The sequence below is a fragment of the Monodon monoceros genome, unplaced genomic scaffold (assembly GCF_005190385.1).
Source record: "Monodon monoceros isolate NGI ecotype Baffin Bay Population unplaced genomic scaffold, NGI_Narwhal_1 Super_Scaffold_12, whole genome shotgun sequence".
NCBI lineage: Eukaryota > Metazoa > Chordata > Mammalia > Artiodactyla > Monodontidae > Monodon > Monodon monoceros.
Window position 1 is genome coordinate 158,232,534 of NW_021703768.1, and position 26,073 is coordinate 158,258,606.

The following is a 26,073-nucleotide window of genomic DNA, read 5'->3' on the forward strand; positions in this document are numbered from 1 at the left end:
CGCGTGGGCTTCAGTAGTTGTGGCATGCAGGCTCAGTAGTTGTGGCTCGCGGGCTCTAGAACGCAGGCTCAGTAGTTGTGGCGCACGGGCTTAGTTGCTCCATGGCATGTGGGATCTTCTCGGACCAGGGCTCGAACTCGTGTGCCCTGCATTGGCAGGCGGATTCTTAACTACCGTGCCACCAGGGAAGCCCAAGCCTGGCTCTCTTTAAGCCTTCCTCAATATCACCAAACCTAGTTTCTTTCTTTCGTTTTCTTTTTTTTTTTTTTTTTTTTTGCCCCCACCTCCGCTTGCGGGATCTTAGTTCCCCAAACCAGGGATGGAACCTGTGCCCCCAGCAGTGAAAGCACCAAGTCCTAACTACTGGCCGCCAGGGAATTCCCTCAGTATCACCGCACCTAAGCCAAATCACTGTAAGTCTTTTCTAGCACCCTCTTAGAGCAACCCCATGATTCCTTATGCTATGTGTTCTTCCTGGCTGCAGGGAGTGATAAACCCACTCTTTTCAACCACAGGCATGTGCCTGGTGGTCTTTGCCTGGGGAGGCCCTGATGGGCTAACACAGAAGCATTTCCGGCAGTGTCGGCACCTGGCAAGTATTATATTAGTGCAGCTGAGATTTTTATCATCATCCATCGCTCGTGCAGAAGGGTGCAGACCAATTTCTGACAAACGGCACATCCTCATTACTATTCAATTTCATCACAAATTACTTTCAAAAGCCAATTCTTGAATCTTGTGTTCGGGCATTTAAACCATTTCCTTCCATCTGCATTTTATTTCTTGTTGAGTGTGAAATAGTTCAAACAAAGGAAAGTTCAGAGACCAATAAAACAAATCCCTCGCATTATTTGCCACCCAGGTTTAATAAAATTGAACAGTGGCATTTTGGCTGCATAAAAATATAAAACATGTATTTGAAGCTCCCTTTGAAGCCCCTTCCACTCTCCCCAGAGGTAAGGGTTTAGCGTCTGTGAGTCTTTCTGTTTATGTTGTTACACTTTTACTACCTGAGTGAGCATCCTTGAGCAGTGTGTGGAATTCTTCTGTGGGTTTGGAAAGTTTACATAAATGTAAATGGTATTGTATTTCACATAGCTATCTTTTTTGAAAGACTATGAACCAGTCATTAAAATTGTATTTTAGGGCTTCCCTGGTGGCACAGTGGTTGAGAGTCCGCCTGCCGATGCAGGGGACACGGGTTCGTGCCCCGTTCCGGGAAGATCCCACATGCCGCGGAGTGGCTAGGCCTGTGAGCCATGGCCGCTGAGCCTGCGCGTCCGGAGCCTGTGCTCCACAACGGGAGAGGCCACAACAGTGAGAGGCCCGCGTAACGCAAAAAAAAAAAATTAAAAATTGTATTTTAGATTATCTGATGACAGAGGAAAGTGTTCAATATATATTATTAAATGAAAATGTTACAAAGCAGTATGTATAATATATATTTTTAAAATTTTTGTTGAAATATAGTTGATTTACAATGTGTAGTTTCAGGTGTATGGCAAAGTGATTCAGTTATACATATACATATATATGTATTCTTTTTAAGATTATTTTCCATTATAGATTATTACAAGATATTGAGTATAGTTCCCTGTGCTCTACAGTAGGACCTTATTGGTTATCTATTTTATATACAGTAGTGTATATATTTTAATCACAAACTCCTAATTTATCCCTCCCCACCTTTGGTAACCATAAGTTTGTTTTCTATGTCTGTGAGTCTGTTTGTGTTTTGTAAGTAAGTTCATTTGTATCTCTTTTTTTTTTAGATTCCACATATAAGCAATATCATATGATATTTGTCTTTCTCTGTCTGATTTCCTTCACTTAGCATGATAATCTCTAAGTCCATCCATGTTGCTGCAAATGCCAATATTTCATTCTTTTTTATGGCTGAGTAGTATTCCATCATATATATGTACTGCATCTTCTTTATCCATTCATGTGTAGAGGGACACTTAGGTTGCTTCCATGTCTTGGCTATTGTAAATAGTGCTGCTATGAACATTGGGGTATGTGTATCTTTTCAAATTATGGTTTTGTCTGGATATATACCCAGGAGCAGGATTGCTGGATCACATGGTAACTCTATTTTTACTTTTTAAAGGACCCTCCATACTGTTTTCCATAGTGGCTGCACCAATTTATATTCCTACCAACAACATAGGGTTCCCTTTTCTCCACACCTTCTCTAGCATTTATTATTGGTAGACTTTTTGATGATGGCCATTCTGACTGGTGTGAAGTGGTATCTCATTGTAGTTTTGATTTGCATTTCTCTAATAATTAGTGATGTTGAGCATCTTTTAATGTGCTTTTTGGCCATCTTTACATCTTCTTTGGAGAAATGTCTATTTAGATCTTCTGCCCATTTTTTTATTTTTAGTTTTTTTATATATAGAGCTGTATGAGCCATTTCGATATTTTGGAAATTAATCCCTTCTGGGTCACATCATTTGCAAATATTTTCTCCCATTCTGTAGGTTGTCTTTTCATTTTGTTCATGATTTCCTTTGCTGAGCAAAAGCTTTTGAGTTTAATTAGGTCCCATTTGTTTATTTTTATTTCTATCACTCTAGGACAGAGATCCAAAAAAATATTGTTGCGATTTATGTCAAAGAGTGTTCTGCCTGTTTTCCTCTAGGAGTTTTATAGTATCCGGTCTTACATTTAGTTCTTTAATCCATTTTGAGTTTATTTTGTACATGGTGTTAGAGAATGTTCTAATTCGATTCTTTTATGTGTAGATGTCCAGTTTTCCCAGCACCACTTGTTGAAGGGACTGTCTTTTCTCCATTGTATATTCTTGCCTCCTTTGTCGTAGATTAATTGACCATAAGTGCATGGGTTTATTTCTGGACTTTCTAACCTGTTCCATTGATTTAATGTTTCTGTCTTTGTGCGCTTACCATACTGTTTTTTGTTTGTTTGTTTGTTTGTTTTGCAGTATGCAGGTCTCTCACTGTTGTGGCCTCTCCCGTTGCGGAGCACAGGCTCCGGACGCACAGGCTCAGCAGCCACGGCTCATGGGTCCAGCCGCGCCACGGCATGTGGGATCTACTCAGACCGGGTCACAAACCCGTGTCCCCTGCATTGGCAGGCGGACTCTCAACCACTGTGCCACCAGGGAAGCCCTACCATACTGTTTTGATGACTGTAGCTTTGTAGTATGGTCTGAAGTCAGGGAACCTGATTCCTCCAGCTCTGTTTTTCTTTCTCAAGATTGCTTTGGCTTTTTGGGATCTTTTGTGTTTCCATACAAATTTTTTAATTTTTGTTCTAGTTCTGTGAAAAATGCCATTGTAATTTGATAGGGATTGCATTGAATCTATAGATTGCCTTGGGTAGTATGTTCATTTTAACAATATTGATTCTTCCAATCCAAGAACATGGTACATCTCTCCATCTGTTTCTGTCCTCTTTGATTTCTTTCATCAGTATCTTATAGTTTTCAGAGTACAAGTCTTTTGCTTCCTTAGGTAGGTTTATTCCTAGGTATTTTATTCTTTTCGATGCAGTGGTAAATGGGGTTGTTTCCTTAATTTCTCTTTCTGCTATTTCATTGTTAGTGTATAGAAATGCAATTTCTGTATATCAATTTTGTATCCCACAACTTTACCTAATTCATTAATGAGTTCTAGTAATTCTCTGGCATCTTTAGGATTTTGTACATATAGTATCATGTCGTCTGCAAACAGTGACAGTTTTACTTCTACTTCTTCTTTTCTAATTTGCACTACTTTTATTACTTTGTCTTCTCTGATTGCTGTGGCTAGGAATTCCAAAACTATGTTGAATAAAAGTGGCGAGAGTGGGCATCCTTGTCTTGTTCCTGATTTAGAGGAAATGCTTTCAGCTTTTCACCATTGAGTATGATGTTAGCTATGGGTTTGTCATATATGGCCTTGATTATATTGAGATATAGTCCCTCTATGCCCACTTTTTTGAGAGTTTTTATCATAAATGGATGTTGAATTTTATGAAGAGCTTTTTCTGCACCTCTTGAGGTTATCATATGGTTTTTATTCTTCAGTTTGTTAATGTGGTGTATCACATTGATTGATTTGTGGATATTGAAGAATCTTTGCATCCCTGGGATAAATCCTACTTGATCATGGTGTATGATCCTTTTGATGTATTGTTGGAGTTGGTTTGTTAGTATTTTGTTGAGGATTCTTGCATCTATTTTTCATCAATGATACTGACCTGTAGTTTTCTTTTTTTGTGATATATATATAATCTTAATTGGTTAAAATTTTTTTAAATTAATAAACCTTATCTTTTAGAGCAGTTTTAGATCTGTAGAAAATTTGAGCAGAAGGTACAGAAAGTTCCCACCTACCCTTTGCCCACCACACACACACACACACACACACACACACACAGTTTCCCTGCCTTGCATTCATGTAGTACATTTGTTACAATTGATGAGCTGATATTGATACATTATTATTTTTAACATTTTTTTATTGAAGTATAGTTGATTTACAATGTTGTGCCAGTCTCTGCTGTACAGTAAAGTGGCTCAGTTATACACGTATAGACATTCTTTCTTTTAATATTCTTTTCCATTATGTTTTATCACAGGATAGTGAATATAGTTGCCTGTGCTATACAGTAGGACCTTGTTGTTTATCCAGATACATTATTATTAACTAAAGTTCTTAGCTGACATTAGGTTTCACCCTTGGCTTTGTACAGTTCAGTGGTTTTCGACACATGTATAATGGCATGTGTCCATCATTATTGTATTATACAGAATAGGGTCACTGCCCTAAAAATCCCCTGTGCTCCACCTCTTCATCCCTCCCTCCCCCAATCCTTGGCAACCACTGATTTTTTTTTAAGTTGTTTTTTTTTTTAATTTTTGGCTGCATTGAGTCTTCGATGCTGCGCATGGGCTTTCTCTAGTTGTGGCGAGCGGGGGCTACTCTTCATTGCAGTGTGCAGGCTTCTCATTGAGGTGGCTTCTCTTGTTGCTGAGCACGGGCTCTAGTCATGCGGGCTTCAGTAGTTGTGGCACGTGGGCTCAGTAGTTGTGGCTCACAGGTTCTAGAGCACAGGCTCCGTAGTTGTGGCGCATGGGCTTAGTTGCTCTGCGGCATGTGGAATCTTCCTGGACCAGGGCTTGAACCCCTGTCCCCTGCACTGGCAGGTGGATTCTTAACCACTACGCCACCAGGGAAGTCCAACCACTGATCTTTTTATTGTCTCCATAGTTTTGCCTTTTTCAGAATGTCCTAGAGTTGGAATCATAGTGTGTAGCCTTTTGAGATTGGCTTCTTTAACTTAGTAATATGCATTTGAGGTTTCTCTGTGTCTTTTTGTGGCTTGATGGCTCATTTCTCTTTATCACTGAATAACATTCCACTGTCTGAATGTACTATACTTTATCCATTTACCTACTGAAGGATATCTTGGTTGCTCCCAGTTTTGGTCAGTTACAAATAAGGCTGCTGTAAACATCCATGTGCAAATTTTTGTGTGGATATAAGTTTTCAAATCCTTTGGATAAATACCAGGGAGTGCCATTGCTGGATCATATATTGAGAGTGTGTTTAGTTTTGTAAGAAATCACCAACCTGTGAAATCGCCAACCTTCCAGAGTGGCTGGACCACTTTGCATTCCCACCAGCAATGGATGAGAGTTCCTGTAGCTCCACATCCTTGTCAGCACTTGGTGGTGTCAGTGTTCTGGATTTTGGCCATGCTTATAGATGTGTAATGCTTTCTCATTTTAATTTGCATTTCCCTGATGACACAGGATGTAGAGCATCTTTTCATATGCTCATTGGTATCTTCTTTGCTGAGGTGTCTGTTTAGGCCTTCTGCCCATTTTTAGATTGGGTCATTTGTTTCCTTATTGTTGAATTTGAAGCATGCTTTGTATATTTTCAACACAAGTCCTGTATCAGATGTGTGTTTTGCAGATTTTTTTTCTCCCAGTCTGTGGCTTGTCTTCTCATTCTCTTAGCAGCGCCTGTCACAGGGAAGGAAGTCCAGCTTGTCAAACCTTTTTTTAAAAAAATGTTTATGTATTTATTTTGTTGCACTGGGTCTTAGTTGTGGCACGTGGGCTCCTTAGTTGTGGCTTGCCAGCTCCTTAGTTGTGGCATGTGAACTCTTAGTTGCGACATGCATGTGGGATCTAGTTCCCTGACCAGGGATTGAACCCCTGCATTGGGAGCGTGGAGTCTTGACCACCACGCCACCAGAGAAGTCCCTATCAATCCTTTCTTTCATGGATCGTGGGGGTGTTGAGGTTGCAGGTGGAAGTGCTGTGTCTCAGTTGCATGGGTGGGTACAGATCACATCTGGGAGAGCTTGGCTGGTGCCAGGGCCTTTCAGGTGGCCTGTGGGTGCCGGAAGAGAGACATAGCAGGAGGGAAGAGGGAGTCAGCTGAAAGTTTTGGTTTGAGATCAAAATGATCTGAGCGTGGGTGAGCGCTGAGGGGAAGGGCCCCTGGGCTGGGGCTGCCGTAACAAAGGACCACCAACTCAGATGGCATCAAACAGGAGGAGCTTATTAAGGTGTTGGCAGGTGTCTGAAGGCTCTGAAAGAGGATGCTTCCTGTCTCCTCCAGCTTCTGGTGGCCGGCAATCCCTTGGTGCTCCTTGGCTTGTAGACCATCATGCCAGTCTCTGCCAGCATCTTCATGTGGCCTTTTTTTTTAATATTTATTTTTTTATTTAGGCTGCACCAGGTCTTAGTTGTGGCATGTGGAATCTAGTTCCTGACCAGGGATCAAAGCTGGGCCCCCTGCACTGGGAGCGCAGAGTCTTATCCATTGGACCACCTGGGAAGTCCCTTCATATGGCCGTTTCCTTGTGTGTCTGTGTCGGGTTTCCCTCTTATAAGGTCACCAGTCATTAGATAAAGGCCTACCCTACTCCAGTATGACTTCATCTCAACTAATGAAATCTGCCATGACTTGTTTCCAAATAAAGCCCACTTCTCAGGTGCCAGGGGTTGGGCTTTGAACATATCTTTTTGGAGGACACAACTTGACCTGCAGCAGAGGGGGGACCCTGGCGGGTGATGACAAGGCAGGAGCAGAGGCCATGGGAGTTGGGGGGCGGGTTAGGCGGTGAGGAGTCCAGGGTGTGGAGGACAGAGCGCTGGGAGTGTCCTTGTTGGGGACTTTGGGACCCTGAATGATGCAGATCCGAGGGTGCTAGGTAGCACCAGAGGGAGAAGGGGAGTGAACAGGGGTGGGGGACGTGACAGAGACCAGAGAGGAAGTTGGTGATGGCAATGGGGAGAGGATGACTTGTGGGGGGAGTGTGGGTAGCAGAAATAGGCGGAAGAGCCTTTGGGAATGGACAAACTGTCCTGCTCACCAGGGGTACCAGTCATTGTCCTGATTGCAAAGAGAGACTTAGGACCTAAGACAGAAGAGGCTGTGCAGTGGCAGCCAGGAGGGGGGCCCGAGGGAGCACTCTGTCCAGAGTTCTTTCAGTTCTGGGAACGTTCACCCCCTCTCTTCCCTTTGTTCTCCCACATGGCCAAATTTCCATGTCCATATGGAGTCTCACCTGTTTGCACCACTGCATAGTTCCCTTGCATGGTCCTGATAAAGTTCATTCTACTCTCTGACACTTCAGTGCGGTATTTGGTCACTTTGAACTCTGTTGCTTTTATCATCCTTTTATATCCACGCTTAGTATCTGCTGTAGACTGAATGTGTCCCCCCAAGTTCATGCTGACTCCTACTCCCTCCCTTCCATGGGATGGTGTTGGGAGATGGGGCCTTTGGGAGGTCATTAGTCATGAGGGTGGGGCCCCATGATGGGATTAGTGCCCAGTCTGTGGATTCTGTTATGGCAGCCTGAGCAGGCACTGAATTATTATGAAATTTACTGAACTCACCTGTGCTTTGTTCCCAGCCCATCTGGTGTGTCATCATTGCTCAGGGGTGGCATCTTTTATTATTCATAAGACTGTTCCCTATCTTAAACTTGGGGTGGTTTTCATGTTAATCCTCTTCCCCTGGGATGGGGACCTGTTTGGGGCTGGCGTTAGTGACTGATGGCTCAGACAGGACCCAGAAACCATTCCCTGAGAGGCCACAGGGCCATGAAGGGGGACATTCTGGCATTGCTGCTGCTGAGCCCAGCAACAGTGGTACGGACGTTCTTACCAGACGGCAGCTGCCGACGGGTACCCCGAGTGAGGTGAATCCCTGGTCTTGGTGTGGGCACCTTCCCTCGGTGGGGATGCGGCATGGTCCTGCCAGAGGCTGGCCAGATGGAGGCCCAGGCGCCCAGCTGGCTGATGTCTGAGTTGGGCAGGCCATTTTCTGAGGGTGCCACTCCAGAACCCCACTCGAAAGTTCATTTGTCCCCTTAAACAGCCAATCTCTCTGAGCTGGTCTCCTCCTGTGCACAGCAGGGATATTGTCACCCCTTCCGTGGGCTGTGCGGGTGGGCCCTGGGTGTGATGCGGCCACAGGTCTCCGGGGGTAGGAGTGTGGTGGCCTGGAGGACTTGGGGATGCGTGGGGTCACCTGGCCTCTGTCTCCCCAACTCCCTCCAGCCCTGCCTGCTCAGGATCTTGTCCTCTCCATGAGGGGGACTCAGTAGAAGATGGGACGTTTGCTGGGCTTCTGATGATTTGGTTGTAAGTGAATGAGTGGAAAATCCCTCCTCCTTCAGAAGGACTTTCCATTTTTTTTTTAAGATTTTTTTCACGTGGACCACTTTTAAAGTCTTTATTGAATTTGTTACACTATTGCTTCTGTTTTTATGTTTTGGTTTTTTGGCTGCGAGGCATATGGGATCTTAGCTCCCCGACCAGGTATCGAACCCACACCCCCTGCACTGGAAGGCGCAGTCTTAACCACTGAACCTCCAGGGAAGTCCGAGGACTTTCCATTTTCTCAAGGGTGGACACCTCTCCTTCCCAGCCTGGAGTCAGCAGCCAGCCAAGGCCGGGCTCCTGTTTCCCTCAATTCCCTGGGCCTCTTAGGGGCTGGAGGGGCTGCCCTGACACACGGGGTCTCTCTCACACCTCTTTTTAGCCGACTAGTTGCTGCATGTCCTGAGGTCCTGTGGGGACACAGAAGGAGCTGTGAGGCCCCAACGTCCCAAGAACTCGCGGTCCCCGTGGGGGGATGTTGACTTGTTCCCTGGGTGTTCCCTCCGTGCCCTCAGTGGGCCTGGGCCTGTGTGGACCCGGGACAGGTCCGGGTGAGGTGGGACGACCCCGTCTGACAGCAGAGAGCCACGTTCAGCCTCCAGACCTGCATCAGAGAGATTCTGGAACCTCTAGCTGGTAGGCGATCACCGCCAGGCGCCCACAGTGCCGGCCAGGTTGGAGGGCGGGCTCAGAACAGCGCTGCGTGTGCTGGTTCCCCTCCTCAGCCAGCCCCGTAGGCGTGTGGGGTGGCGTAGGACTCAGGAGTGTTTGAGGATGTGGCCGTGGACTTCACCCCGAGGGGTGGGTGTTGCCGAATCCTTCCCAAAGGAATGTCCACGGAGAAATGATGCTGGAGACCTGGCCTTGCTTGGTAATACTGTCCACTCCTCCACGTTCCCTGGGCCAGGGCTCCCCGGCACTGCTGACATGGGGGCCGTCCTGGGCGCTGTGGGGTTTGGAGTGGCATCCCTGGCCCCGCCCCCTCGATGCCGGGAGCCCGCCAGTGGTAACAATCCCAGAGGTCACCAGACATGTGCGCGTGTCCAGGGGCAAGCTCACCTGGGTGAGAACAGGCAGGTTCACACCTTAAGGCAAGGTGTGTTTATTTGGCTTCTGCTCTTGCTGGAGTGTTCCCCCCACCCCCACCCCGGATTCGGGAGCCGTGGCAACAGCACCGGGACCCGCCCTCAGTGAAGAGCCCTCCCCAGGCGGCCACGTTTCCCCAGCAGTGACTCGACCTCCTGTTTCCTGATGCCCTTTGGCGTGCAGGGTGAGGGCGACTGGGGGATCTGGTCCCCTGAAAACCATCACCTGTGTCCACAGAAGTCTGGGTCCCCGTTGGCAGGTCTAGGGTCAGATTTGCCAATCCTTGGAGCCCTGGAGACGGCAGTATCGGCTCCAGTCTGAGGGAAGGATTTGTAGTTCGGGGCTGTGTCCTCCTACACCATCCATCCCGCATCTTCCTGTGCGATCAGGAAGCCCCACAGACCTCCCAGGATCTCCCAGTGGGACCAAGAAGAGTCAGGGACTCTGGATGGAAAAATTCTCCAGGGCACCTGGAGAAAAACTAAATTAAAAAAAAAAAGTATTTGTCATTTCTACCCTTTGTTGCCAACATCAGCCGACCCCTCGGAGGTCAACACCAGCCCTGTTCTCTACCCAGTGGCGGATGCTGCTTCCCCACATTTCCCTTCACATTTGGGGGCCCATGTTTTAAGATATCTCTATGGGGTTTGCCTGCTTTTACTCACCTTTGTCCAGCCATTTCTTTCTTTCTTTCTAGCATTTTAAAATTGAGACATAATTCACATACCATAAAAGTCACCATTTTAAACTGTCCAATTCACTTGTTTGTAATATATTCACAGGGTTGTGCAGCCATCACCACTCTCTAGTTCCAGAACATTCTCATCACTCCCAAAACAAGACCCCCTGCCCATTAGTAGTAGTCAGTCCCCACCCTCCTTCCCCAGCCCCTGACAACCACAGATGCACTCTCTGTAGATTTGCCTGTTCTGGATGGTGTTTTTTTTTAATTTTTAAATTTAATTTTTAAAAATTATTTTTATTTTATGTTATTATTATTTTTGGTTACATTGGGTCTTCGTTGCTGTGCATGGGCTACTCTTCGTTGTGGTGCACGGGCTGCTCACTGCAGTGGATTCTTTTGTTGTGGCACACAGGCTCTAGGCACACAGGCTTCGGTAGTTGCAGCATGCAGCCTCAGTAGTTGTGGCATGTGGGCTCAGTAATTGTGGCGCATGGGCTTAGTTGCTCCGTGGCATGTGGGATCTTTCCGGACCAGGAATTGAACCTGTGTCCCCTGCGTTGGCAGGCGGAATCTTAACCCCTGCGCCACTAGGGAGGTCTGTTCTGGATGTTTTACATCAATGGAATCACACTCTGTGTGTCCTTTTGTCTCTGGCTTCTCTCACCGAGCATCATGTTCTCAAGGTCCATCCATGTTGTAGTGAGTGTCAGTGCTTCTCTCCTTTTCATGGCTGAGTAATATTCCATTGTATGGATGCACACATAGTGTTTATCTGTTCACCAATTGATGGACATTTGGGTTGTTTCTACTTTTTGGCTGTTGTGAATCATACTGCTGTGAACATTTGGGTACAAGTTTTTGTGTGGACATCTGTTTTCATTTCTCTTGTAACTCCATGTTTAACTTCTTGGGGAACTGCCAAACTTTTCCACAGTGGCTGCACAGTTTAACATTCCCACCAGCAGTGCATGAGGTCCACTTTCTCCACATCTTCGCCAACACTCTTTTGTATGAGTTTTTGTTTTCGGCCATGCTGTGCAGCATGGAATCAAATCCGTGCCCCCTGCAGTGGAAGCATGGAGTCTTAACCACTGGATCACCAGGGAAGTCCCCTGTATGAGTCTTCTTTTTTTTTTTTTTTTTTTAATAAATTAATTTATTTATTTAGTTTTGGCTGCATTGGGTCTTTGTTGCTGCATGTGGGCTTTCTCTGGTTGCAGAGAGTGGGGGCTACTCTTTGTTGCCGTGTTTGGGCTTCTTATTGAGGTGGCTTCTGTTGTTGCCGAGCACAGGCTCTAGGCACATGGGCTTCAGTAATTGCGGCTCATGGGCTCTAGAGCACAGGCTCAGTAGTTTTGGCACACAGGCTTAGTTGCTCCGCGGCATGTGGGATCTTCCTGGACCAGGGATCAAACCTGTGTCCCCTGCATTGGCAGGCAGATTCTTAACCACTGAGCCACCAGGGAAGTCCCTGTATCAGTCTTCTTGACCCTGCTATGTGTGAAGTGGTAGCTCATTGTCGTTTTGATTTACATTTCCCTATTGAGTAGTGATGTTGAGCATCTTTTCATCTGCTTATTGGCCATTTATATGTCTTCTTTGGAGAAATGTGTATTAAAATCCTTTGTCCATTTATTTTTTTTTTGAGGTACACGGGCCTCTCACCGTTGTGGCCTCTCCCTTTGTGGAGCACAGGCTCCGGACGCACAGGCTCAGCAGCCATAGCTCAGGGACCTAGCTGCTCCACGGCATGTGGGATCTTCCCAGACCGGGGCACGAACCCGTGTCCCCTGCATTGGCAGGCAGACTCTCAGCCACTGCGCCACCAGGGAAGCCCCTTTGTCCATTTTTAATTGTTTTTTTTTTCTTTTTATTGTTCAGTGTTACTCTCTTTTTCTAAGACTTTCGTAATTTTTTTGTCCATTTTATTGTAGACTGGAGGACTCAGCTTACAACCAAGGAGTCAACTTCTAAACAGGATATTTTTGGAGAAAAGACATTGGAGGGCATAAAAATGGTAAGATTCAGGAGGGATAGATCCTGGTCCTTTGCTCTCAGTAAAGTCAGTTGGGATCAGGAGAGAAATGTGAGGCAAATGACTTTTATTCAAGACAAAATTGTATCTCTGGGGAAAGTCTTTGAAAAGTATGAATCAGGAGAAAACTAATGCAAACTTTTTCTGCCTAAAACCAGTTGGCAAATGTTTTTGGTTTTGAGGTCCGTGGGTTTTCTATGACAACACCTCAGGCAATAAAGGAAGGAACGTGTCCGTGTTCCAATAATCCCCTTTTCCCCTCCCAGTAACCCTTTATTTTTTTTTTTATTTTTTATTTTTTGCGATACGCGGGCCTCTCACTGCTGTGGCCTCTCCCGTTGCGGAGCACAGGCTCCGGAAGCGCAGGCTCAGCGGCCATGGCTCACGGGCCCAGCCTCTCCGCGGCACGTGGGATCTTCCCGGACCGGGACGCGAACCCGTGTCCCCTGCATCGGCAGGCGGACTCTCAACCACTGCGCCACCAGGGAAGCCCAACCCTTTATTTACATGGGGTTGGATTTGGCCGGCAGGCCAGAGTTTGCCGGCCCCACCCTAAACCTAACTCAAAAGTTTTTTTTCTGGAACATTCCCAGAAGTAAACATTTCCACAGACGTTCCTCAGTTGGAGTGAGTGTTTGAAGGAGAATTCAGAATTAAACAGGGATCCAAAACCCACTTCCTGTAATCTGCCTCAGGAGGGCCACAAACGTGATGGAGTCTCTGGCAATGCATTCACCCTCCTCGCTTCACACACACTTACTAAGGACCCAGGCAACTCTCACACTTGCTCACACTCGCCCAGAACCAGAGACTCTGCGTCTGTGATCACAGCCGGGCTCATGCTGGGGAAGGCCCTATGGGGCGGAAGAGCCTCCAGGAGGAGCCCAGATGTGATGTGGCACAAGCACCGGCAGGAAACTTGGGAAGTCCGTCATCCTTCCGGAAGCGCATGAGAACTCACCAGGGGGAGGCCCTGCAAGGATGCCCAGTGCTCAGAGCCTTCAGCCCACACGAAACATATTAATAGTTCTACAGTGAAATGTAGAAAGAGTCATCCTAAGTGGGATAAATAATACTACAAAGTGCTGTACAAAAGTTGAGGTCAGATTTTCCCAAAAATTAATGCAGAAATGATCTTACATTACTGCAAAATGAGTTGCCAAAATTACACATTCAAAGACTTGTGGATTTTGGAATTGCAGATAAGGGTCTGGGGAGCTCTATAAAATTTCTAAACCTGTATGCACCTAATAACTTGGCCTCAAAATACTGTAAGGAAAAAAAAGACAGAATTAAAGGAGAAACTGCAAAATTCACAGTCAAAATGGGAGATTTAGGGCTTCCCTTGTGGCACAGTGGTTGAGAGTCTGCCTGCCAATGCAGGGGACACGGGTTCGTGCCCTGGTCCGGGAAGATCCCACATGCCGTGGAGCGGCTGGGCCCGTGAGCCATGGCCGCTGAGCATGTGCATCTGGAGCCTGTGCTCTGCAACGGGAGAGGCCACAACAGTGAGAAGCCCGCGTACCGCAAAAAAAAAAAAGGGAGATTTAGGCACAACACTCTGAGTAAGAGGAAGTTCCAGCAGTTAAAAATTAGTTTACACAGTTGTTTTTCAGGTTTTCTCATAGCTTGATCTAATGAACTTACATAAAACTATTAAACCAACAATTAGAAAATACACAATCATAACGAACCCACATGGAGAGTTAACGTTAAAGTAACAACATATTGGATGCATCAGGGATTGCAAGCATCCTTAAACAATGGCTTCAAGAGGGATCTATAGGGCTTCCCTGGTGGCACAGTGGTTGAGAATCTGCCTGTTAATGCAGGGGACACGGGTTTGAGCCCTGGTCTGGGAGGATCCCACATGCTGCGGAGCAACTAGGCCCGTGAGCCACAACTACTGAGCCTGTGCGTCTGGAGCCTGTGCTCCACAACAAGAGAGGCCGCCATAGTGAGAGGCCTGCTCACTGCGATGAAGAGTGGCCCCCGCTTGCCACAACTAGAGAAAGCCCTCGCACAGAAATGAAGACGCAACACAGCAAAAATAAATAAATTAATTAATAAACTCCTACCCCCAACATCTCCAAAAAAAAAAACAACGTATCTATAGGGACTTCCCTGGTGGTCCAGTGGGTAAGACATCAGGCTCCCAATGCAGGGGGCCCGGGTTTGATCCCTGGTCGGAGAACTAGATCCTGCATGCATGCTACAACTAAGAGTTCACATGCCATGGTGAAGAAGTCCGCATGCCGCCACTAAGAGTACACATGCTGCAACGAAGATCCCACGTGCCTCAGTGAAGACCTGGCTCAGCTGAAATAGATAAATAATTTTTTTTTTTTTAAAAGAAGGATCTATGTAGTGACAAACAGCAGTGTGGGGACTCCCCTGGTGGCACAGTGGTTAAGAATCCACCTGCTGGGGCTTCCCTGGTGGCGCAGTGGTTCAGAGTCCGCCTGCCGATGCAGGGGACACGGGTTTGTGCCCCGGTCCGGGAAGATCCCACATACCGTGGAGCGGCTGGGCCCGTGAGCCATGGCCGCTGAGCCTGCGCATCTGGAGCCTGTGCTCCACAGCGGGAAAGGCCACAGCGGTGAGAGGCCTGTGTACCGCAAAAAAAAAAGAATCCACCTGCCAATGCAGGGGACATGGGTTCGAGCCCTGGTCTGGGAAGATCCCACATGCCACGGAGCAACTAAGCCCATGCACCACAACTACTGAGCCTGTGCTCTAGAGCCCACGAGCCACAACTACTGAAGCCCGCACGCCTAAAGCCCAAGCTCTGCAACAAGAGAAACCAATGCAATGATAAGCCCACGAACCACAACAAAGAGGAGCCCCCACTCACTGCAACTAGAGAAAGCCTACACGCAGCAATGAAGACCCAATGCAATCAAATAAATAAAAATTAAAAACAAACAAAAAACAGCAGTGTGACCTGATTTTGTTGGCAGGTGCAAGAACCTACTCACATGGTAAAATGGCACAGGACTCCACACACATGTAAATACACACACACACACACACACACACAAATGTGTGCATGAGAAAATGGCGAAATCTGAATAAGGCCTTTGTATTGTACCAAAGCCAGTCTCCTGGTTTTGACACCACACTGCAGTTACATAAGATGTTACCACTGGGGGAAGCTGGGGAAAAAGCACACGAGAGGTCTCTGTACTATTACTGCATCTTCCATTGACAGATGAGCAGATAAAGATGTGGTACACATATACAACAGAATACTACTTGACCATAAAAAAGAATGAAATAATGCCATTTGCAGCAACATGGATGGACCTAGAGATTCTCATACTAAGTGAAGTAAGTCTGAAAGAGAAAGACAAATACCCAATGATGTCACTCATATGTTGAATCTAAAACAGGACACAGATGTACTTACCTACAAACCAGAAACAGACTCGCAGACATAGAGAACAGACCTGTGGTTGCCAAGGGGTAGAGGGGATGGGGAAGGGCTGGACTGGGAGTTTGGGATTAGCAGATGCAGACTATAATACATAGAATGGATAAACCACAGGTCTTACTATACAGCACAGGGAACTATTTTCAATGTACAGCAGTAACAATGTCCTGTGATAAACCATAATAGAAAAGAGTAGGAAAAAGAATGTATATATACACTCCTTAACGTGGGAAAGGAAATAGTCACCCAAGTCCAGGAAGCACAGAGTCCCATACAGGATAAACCCTAGGAAAAACACACCAAGGCACATATTAATCAAACTAACAAAAATTAAATTCAAAGGAAAAGTATTAAAAGCAGTGAGGGAAAAACAAAAAATAACATACAATGGAATCCCCATAACGTTATCAGCTGATTTTTCAGCAGAAACTCTGCAGGCCAGAAGGGAGTGGCGGGATATGCTTAAAGTGATGAAAGAGAAAAACCTACAACCAAGATTACTCTACCCAGCAAGGAACTCATTCAGATTCGATGGGGAAATCAAAAGCTTTTCAGACAAGCAAAAGCTAAGAGAATTCAGCACCACCAAACCAGCTTTACAACAAATGCTAAACAAACTTCTCTAAGCAGGAAACACAAGAGAAGAAAAAGACCCACAAAAACACACCCAAATGGACTTCCTTGGTGGCGCAGTGGTTAAGAATCTGCCTGCCAATGTAGGGGACACAGGTTTGAGCCCTGGTCCGGGAAGATCCCACATGCCATGGAGCAACTAAGCCCGTGTGCCATAACTACTGAGCCTGTGCACAACAACAACTGAAGTCCGCATGCCTAGAGCCCGTGCTCTGCAACAAGAGAAACCACCACAATGAGAAGCCCATGTACCACGATGAAGAAGTTGCCGCAACTAGAGAAAGCCCGCACACAACAAAGAAGACCCAGTGCAGCCAAAGATACATAAATTAAATAAATTAATTAAACAAACAAACCCAAAAGAATTAAGAAAATGGTAATAGAAACATACATATTGATAATAACCTTGAATGTAAATGGATTAAATGCCCCAAACAAAAAACACAGACTGGCTGAATGGATACAAAACAAGACCCATATATATATATATATGCTGTCTACAAGAGACCCACTTCAGACCTAGGGACACATACAGACTGAAAGTGAAGGAATGGAAAAAGATATTCCATGCAAATGGAAATCAAAAGAAAGCTAGAGTAGCAATACTCATCAGATAAAGTAGACTTTAAAATAAAGACTGTTACAAGAGATAAGGAGGGACACTACATAATTATCAAAGGATCAATCCAAGAAGAAGATATAAGAACTATAAATGTTTATGCACCCAATATAGGAGCCCCTCAATACATAAGGCAAATGCTAACAACCATGAAAGGAGAAATCGACAGTAACACATTAATAGTAGGGGACTTTAACACCCCACTTACACAAATGGACAGATCATCCAAACAGAAAATAAACAAGGAATCACAAGCTTTAAATGACACAATAGACCAGATAGGTCTAATTGATATTTATAGAACATTCCACCCAAAAGTGGCAGAATACACTTTCTCCTCAAGGGCACACAGAACATTCTCCAGGATAGATCACATCTTGGGTCACAAATCAAGCCTCGGAAAATTTAAGAAAATTGAAATCATATCAAGCATCTTTTCTGACCACAACACTATGAGATTGGAAATCAATTACAGGAATGCAGCAAAAGCAGTTCTAAGATGGAAGTTTATAGCAATTCAATCTCACCTCAAGAAAGAAGAAAAATCTCAAATAAACAATCTAACCCTACACTTAAAACAACTAGAGAAAGAAGAACAAAGAAAACCCAAAGTCAGTAGAAGGAAAGCAATCACAAAGATCAGAGCAGAAATAAATGAAATAGAAACGAAGAAAACAATAGCAAAGATCAATAAAACTAAAAGCTGGTTCTTTGAGAAAAACAAAATTGATAAACCTTAGCTAGACTCATCAAGAAAAAAGGGAGAGGACACAAACCAATAAAATCAGAAATGAAAAAGGAGAAATCACAGCTGACACTGCAGAAATACAAAGGATTATAAGACTATTACAAACAACTATATACCAATAAAATGGACAACCATGAAGAAATGGACAAATTCTTGGAAATGTACAATTTTCCAAGACTGAACCAGGAAGAATTAGAAAATATAAACAGACCTATCACAAGTAATGAAATTGAAACCGTAATTACAAATCTTCCAACAAACAAAAGTCCAGGGCCAGGTGGCTTCACAGGCAAATTGTATCAAACATTTACCATCACCCTGATACCAAAACCAAAAAAAGATATCACAAAAAAAGAAAGTTATAGACCAGTATCACTGATGAACATAGATGCAAAAATGCTGAACAAAATACTAGCAAACAGAATCCAACAGCACATCAAAAGGATCATACACCATGATCAACTGGGGTTTATCCCAGGGATGCAAGGATTCTTCAATATATGGAAATCAATCAATGTGATACATCACATTAACAAATTAAGGAATAAAAACCGTATGATCATTTCAATAGATGCAGAAAAACCTTTTGACAAAATTCAGCACCATTTATGATAAAAACTCTCCAGAAAATGGGCATAGAGGGAACCTACCTCAACATAATAAAGGCCATATATGATAAACCCACAGCAAGCATCATACTCAATGATGAGAAACTGAAAGCATTTCCACTAAGATCAGGAACAAGACAAGGATATCCACTCTTGCCACTCTTATTCAACATAGTTTTGGAAGTCCTAGCCACAGCAATCAGAGAAGAAAAAGAAATAAAAGGAATACAAATTGGAAAAGAAGAAGTAAAACTGTCACTGTTTGCTGATGACATGATAGTGTACATAGAAAATCATAAAGATGCCACCAGAAAACTACTAGAACTAATCAATGAATTTGGTAAGGTTGCAGGATACAAAATTAATGCACAGAAATCTCTGGCATTCCTATACACCAACAATGAAAAATCAGGAAGAGAAATTAAGGAAACACTCCCATTTACCATCGCAAGAGAAAGAATAAAATACCTAGGAATAAACCTGCCTAAGGAGGTGAAAGACTCATACTCAGAAAACTATAATACACTGATGAAGGAAATCAAAGATGACATAAACAAATGGGGAAATGTACCATGTTCTTGGATGGGAAGAATCAATATTGTGAAAATGACTATACTACCCAAAGCAATCTACAGATTCAATGCAATCCCTATCAAACTACCAATGGCATTCTTCACAGAATTAGAACAAAAATCTTACAATTCGTATGGAAACACAAAAGACCCTGAATAGCCAAAGCAATCTTGAGAAAGAAAAACGGAGTTGGAGGAATCAGGCTCCCTGACTTCAAACTATACCACAAGGCTACAGTAATTAAGACAGTATGGTACTGACACAAAAACAGAAATATAGATCAATGGTACAGGATAGAATGCCAGAGATAAACCCACACATATATGGGCACCTAATTTATGACAAAGGAGTCAAGAACATACAATGGAGAAAAGACAGCCTCTTCAATAACTGGTGCTGGGGAAACTGGACAGCTACATGTAAAAGAATGAAATTAGAACACTACCTAACACCATACACAAAAATAAACTCGAAATGGATTGAAGACTTAAATGTAAGACCAGACACTATAAAACTCTTAGAGGAAAATATTGGAAAAACACTCTTTGACATAAACCACAGCAAGATCTTTTTTGACCCACCTCCTAAAGTAATGGAAATAAAAACAAAAATAAACAAATGGGACTTAAAACCTTTTGCACAGCAAAGGAAACCATAAACAAGACAAAAAGACAACCCTCAGAATGGGAGAAAATATTTGCAAATGAAACAACAGACAAAGGATTAATTTCCAAAATATACAAACAGCTCATGGAGCTCAATATCAAAAAAACAAACAATCCAGTTAAAAAATGGGTGGGGACTTCCCTAGTGGCACAGTGGTTGAGAGTCCACCAGCCGATGCAGGGGACACGGGTTCGTTCCCCGGCCCGGGAGGATCCCACATGTCGCAGAACGGCTGGGCCCATGAGCCATGGCCACTGAGCCTGTGCGTCCAGAGCCTGTGCTCTGCAACAGGAGAGGCCACAACAGTGAGAGGCCCACGTACCGCAAAAAAAAAAAAAAAAAAAAGGCAGAAGACCTAAATAGACATTTCACCAAGGAAGACATACAAATGGCCAAGAGGCACATGAAAAGATGCTCAACATCACTTATTACTAGAGAAATGCAAATCAAAACTATGATGAGTTATCACCTCACACTGGTCAGAATGGCCATTATCCAAAAATCTCGAAATAGTAAATGCTGGAAAGGATGTGGTGAGAAGGGAACCCTCTTGCACTGTTGATGGGAATGTAAATTGATACAGCCACTATGGAGAACAGTATGGAGGTTCCTTAAAAAACTAAGAATAGAACTACCATGTGACCCAGCAATCCCACTACTGGGCATATATACCCTGAGAAAACCATAATTCAGAAAGAGACATGTACCACAATGTTCATTGCAGCACTATTTACAATAGCCAGCAGATGGAAGCAACATAAGTGTCCATCAACAGATGCATGGATAAAGAAGATGTGGCACATATATACAATGGAATATTACTTAGCCATACAAAGAAAAGAAATTTAGTCATTTGTAGTGAGGTGGATGGACCTAGAGTCTGTCATACAGAGTGAAGTCAGTCAGAAAGAGAAAAACAAATACCATATGCTAACGCATATATATGGAATCTAGGGGGAAAAAATTGGTACTGATGTACCTAGTGGCACAGCAGGAATAAAGAGGTAGACATAGAGAATGGACTTGAGGACATGGGGTGGGAGGGCAAAGCTGGGGCGAAGTGAGAGTAGCATCGACATATATACACTACCGAATGTACAATAGATAGCTAGTGGGAAGCAGCAGCATAGCACAGGGAGATCGGCTCTGCTTTGCGATGATCTAGAGGGGTGGGTTAGGGAGGATGGCAGAGAGGCTCAAGAGGGAGGGGCTATGGGGACATGTGTATGCATATGGCTGATTTGCTTTGTTGTGCAACAGAAACTAACACAGTATTGTGAAGCAATTATGCTCCAGTAAAGATGTATTAAAATAAAAAGATACATGTACACCTATGTTCATAGCAGCACTATTATTTACAGTAGCCAAGACATGGAAGCAACCTACGTGTCCATCAACAGATGAATGGATAAAGAAGATGTGGTACACACACACACACACACACACACACACACACACACACACTGGAATACTACTCAGCCATAAAAAAATGAAATAATGCCATTTGCAGCAACATGGATGGACCTAGAGATGATCATACTAAGTAAGCCAGAAATGAACTTATTTACAAAACAGAAACAGACTCACAGACATAGAAAACAAACATGGTTATCAGAGGGCAAGGTGGGGAGAGATTAATTAGGAGTTTGGGATTAACAGATACTACTATATATAAAATAAATAAAAAACAAAGTCCTACTGTATAGCACAGGGAACTATATTTAATATCTTGTAATACTCTATAATGGAAAAGAATCTGAAAAAGAATATATACATGTATAGATAGACAGATACATGTATAACTGAATCACTTTGCTGTACACCAGAAACTATCACAACATTGTAAACCAACTATACTTCAATAAATAAAAAGCTTTGTACTTTAGCACTTACATTTTGATCTATAATTCATCTCAAAATAATTTTTGTTTATAGTGTGAAATTGGGATTAGAATTTATTTATGTATGGATTTCCAGGTGTTGCAGAACAATTTCTACCTTGTATTGCCTTTTGGCAAAATTAATTGAACATATATGTAGGGTCTACCACTGGATTTTTAAATTCCATTTCATCCATCAATTCAACTATCTTTTTAAAAAAATTTTAAAATAAATTTATTTATTTTTGGCTGGCTGCATTGGGTCTTCATTGCTGTGCTTGGGCTTTCTCTAGTTGCGGCGAGCGGGGGCTACTCCTTGTTGTGGTGTGTGGTCTTCCCATTTCGGTGGCTTCTCTTGTTGCAGAGCACGGACTCTAGATGCGCGGGCTTCAGTAGTTGTGGGACGCGGGCTCAGTAGTTGTGGCTTGCAGGCTCTAGAGCACAGGCTCAGTAGTTGTGGCGCGTGGGCTTAGTTGTTCCACGCATGTGGGATCTTCCTGGACCAGGGCTCGAACCCATGTCCCCTGCATTGGCAGGCGGCTTCCCAACCACTGCACCACCAGGGAAGCCCAATTCGACTATCTTTATGGCAATACAACACTGTCTTGATTACTAGATGTATTAGTTTGTTGGGGAAAACTAACTGGAAGTATTTAGGGATGTGAACATTGCCTTCAATTTTGACTTAGATATAAATAGTAAATATGCACTGTCAATTGAGAAGGAATGCACAACCTAAAAGTTGAGAATTACGCCTTTCAGTTAGGTCTGAGGGACTGCTCCAAAGAGATAACGGAGGGGCCAGAATATATATGAGTTTTTTTTTTTTAATTTTATGTAGTTTATTTATCTGGTTGTGCTGGGTCTTAGTTGCAGCAGACGGGCTCCTTAGTTGTGGCAGGCAGACTCTTAATTGTGGCATGCATGTGGGATCTAGTTCCCTGACCAGGGATGGAACCCTGGCCCCCTGCATTGGGAGGGCGGAGTCTAAACCACTGGACCACCAGGGAAGTCCCATATGAGTTTTTGCAAAACAAAAAAATCCCCAGGTAGTCAGAACAGCTAATTAAAGGAAACCAGACATCTTATAAGTTAGTGAATTTAGCGCTTTTCTGGGTAAGGGAAGATGCGGAGTCTGGGCTTATTTTTATTTTTTGAACTTTATTAATTTAAGTATAGCTGATTTACAGTGTTGTGTTAGTTTCAGGTGTACAGCAAAGTGATACAGTTATACATATATATCTATATCTATATTCTTTTTCAGATTCTTTTCCATTATAGGTTATTACAAGATATTTAGCATAGTTCCTGTGCTATAGAGTAGGTCCCCGTTATTTTATTCTTTTTTCTTTTAATATGCTATGCTAGTTTTGCAATACAGTACTTGTTTTGTGTGTGTGTGTGTGTGTGTGCGTGTGTGTGTGTGTGCGTGTTTTAATTTTGGCTGTGCTGGGTCTTCACTGCGGCATGCGAACTCTTATTTGTGGCACGCGGGATCTAGTTCCCCGACCAGGGATCGAACCCGGGCCCCCTGTCTTGGGAGCGCGGAGTCTTACCCACTGGACCACCAGGGAAGTCCCTCTATTCTGTTTTAGTCTGGGCTGATTGAAATAATTCCTTTCCTATGCACGTTAACCATCTAGGGCCAGTATCCTGCTTTTCTCCATCCTGAATCGCCCCAAGGTGCACCGCTGAGGGCGGCTGCAGGGGCTGCTGGTTGTCCAGGCCCAACATCCTTTATTTACTGATGGGGCAGGCAACATTCTTAGTCCAGGACAGGCACTGTCAGGGCTGCCTGAACACCTGCGTTTTGAGCACAGATGGGTTACAAGATGACTTCCATATAAGGGAGTGAATTGAGCATAACATGAACTTCACATTTGTTTGGGTGCAGTTTTCTCCGAGGGAAACACTAGCTGAGCTTAAGAAACTGTACACAGGGACTTCCCTGGTGGTGCAGTGGTTGAGACTCTGCTTGCCAATGCAGGGGACACGGGTTCGAGCCCTGGTCCGGGAAGATCCCACATGCTGCGGAGCAGCTAAGCCCGGGCGCCACAACTACTGAAGCCCGCGTGCCACAACTACTGAGCCCGTGCGCCACAACTACTGAAGCCCGTGCGTCTACAGCCGGTGCTCCGCAACAAGAGAAGCCACCGCAATGAGAAGCCTGTGCACCACAAGGAAGAGTAGCCCCCCTGCTTGGCGCAACTAGAGAAAGCCCGGGCGCAGCTACAAAGACCCAACGCAGCCAAAAATAAAATTAATTAATTAATTTTTTTAAAAAGAAAAGCAACTGCACACACTCGGTTGAACAGAGCCTGGTAAGAACACATAGACACATACACACCACAGGAAAAGCTTTTCAGGGTAATTCCAGGAATAGTTTCTGAAACTTCAAAGGCAGCAGAATTACACCCAACCCTGCTTAGTAATAAATAATAGATGATACAAGTTATGAAGAATTACCACAAAATTCAGGGTGGTGGTGACCGCTGGGGGCTGGGGGAGTAGCAGTCAGAGTGGGGCACCCTCAAAAGACCAGGAGCTGCCTTAGTCTGTTCATAAGTGTGGGTGCCCGGTCTACGGTCCCGTTTATTATTTATTCCTTAAGCTTAGCGAGTGAAAAAAAAAAGCACAACCTAAATTTTGAGAATTATGTTTTATTTGGCAGATGTTCTGAGGACTCAAGTCCAGAAGACAGCTTCTCAGATCGCTCTGAGGGACCGCTCCAAAGAGGTAAGGGAGGAACCAGGGTACAGAGAAGTTTTGCAACAAAACCCAAGTATTTGGAACAGCAAAAAGATTACTGTTAATTAAAGAAAACCAGGGAGTTCCCTGGTGGCCTAGTGGTTACGATTTGGACTTTTCACTGCAAAGGCCTGGGTTCGATTCCCGGTCCGGGAAGCATCCCGCATGCCACTCGGTGTGGGCAAAATACAAAAAAAAAAAAAAACAAATTAAAAGGAAAAAAAAAAAAAGAAATCCAGACATCTCAAGTTAATGAATTTAGCACTTTTCTGGGTATGTGAAGATGCAGGAGTCTGGGCTCATTGAAATCATTCCTTTGCTGTGCACCTTGACTGTCTAGGACCAGTATCTTGTTCTTTCTAATCCTGAGTCCCCCACCCCCCCCCGCCCCCACGGTGCACCGTGGACTTGGCGGGCAGCAGCCCCTTTGTCTCCATCCTGAGTTCCGTCCTGGCTCACTGTTGGGGCTTGGGGGCGGCGGGGTAGGGCTGGTAGTGGCTGATGGCTTTATGGCCACAGCACCCTTTGTCTGCTGATATGGCAGGCAACATTTTTCATTCACAGTCTGAGCACGATTTTTTTAACTGAAAATGATTAAACGTAGCGTACAACATTTAGTGCATTCTTTTCTGAGTGCCGCGTATTGTACTTCTCCATAATATTTCAAAGGCGATTTTAAGCATGAAACAATATCCAGTTTTCCAATATTTCCTTCACCATATTAGGTCACCCGCTCCCAGTATATTTGTTTTTGTTTTTGTTTTTTTTTTGCGGTACGCAGACCTCTCACTGTTGTGGCCTCTCCCGTTGCGGAGTTGCGGAGCACGGGCTCCGTCCCTCCCAGTTTTGATTCCAATCTTGGTTTGGAAGAGATTCTAAAATCTTTCATTCCGGTCCCTTGAAACTTAATCATTGTTTTTGTTTTTGTTTTTTACAGATGTAACAAGAGCCCTAACTCTCCCTGTTGAAAATAAGGAAAGAGATTTATCCCTTCTCCTTTTGGTAGAGCATTTTCTTTAGAGAACGTGTGGTGGGATAAATTCTTTCTCTGTCCTTTGAAATGTAAATAAACCTTTTAAAAAACTAAATAAGCCTCTTGCCAGCTTTACCACCCGGGAGTCTTTCGGGAGGACCTGAGAGCCTTCTCCCTGAAATGCAGTTGCCAGGGGAGCCCGTGCCCCTCTGTGCAAAACTCCCTCCTGTCCTAAAGGTAAAAGTGGGGTTTGCCTTTGAATAAAGTCAGTTAACTAACACAGACGGTCACGCAATTACCAGGAGGAGTGAATTTGAACTAAGCATGACCGATGCTGTCGGGGTCTGTCACCTGAGGACTGGTTATGGCTTATCTTGAGAATAGGTATTCATGAGTTGCATCCATTTAGCTCCAAAAGGGGACGAAATGTTTTTCTGTTTTTGCAACCTCTTAGTAGATTGCCTGCGATGTGCCTCACATTTTGGCTTAGTGCTATCAATAATAAAAGTTTTTTTTAATTTTTATTGGAGTGTAGTTGATTCACAATGCTGTGTTAGTTTCTGCTCTACAGCAAAGTGAATAAGTTATACATTTATCCACTCTTTTTTAGATTCTTTTTCCATATAGGTCATTACAGAATATTGAGCAGAGTTCCCTGTGCTATATAGTAGGTCCTTATTAGTTATCTGTTTTATATATAATAGTGTGTGTATGTCAATCCCAATCTCCCAATTTATCCCTCCCC

General features: G+C 44.2%; 1 long non-coding RNA gene across 1 annotated transcript; it reads left to right on the forward strand.

The window, feature by feature from the left end:
* Window positions 1-296: 296 nt before the first annotated feature.
* Window positions 297-25,707, forward strand: LOC114893411. Its single transcript, XR_003792875.1, has 4 exons — window positions 297-413; window positions 12,347-12,429; window positions 24,279-24,343; window positions 25,293-25,707. It is a non-coding gene; the product is annotated as an uncharacterized LOC114893411 (long non-coding RNA).
* The last annotated feature ends 366 nt before the right edge of the window (window positions 25,708-26,073 follow it).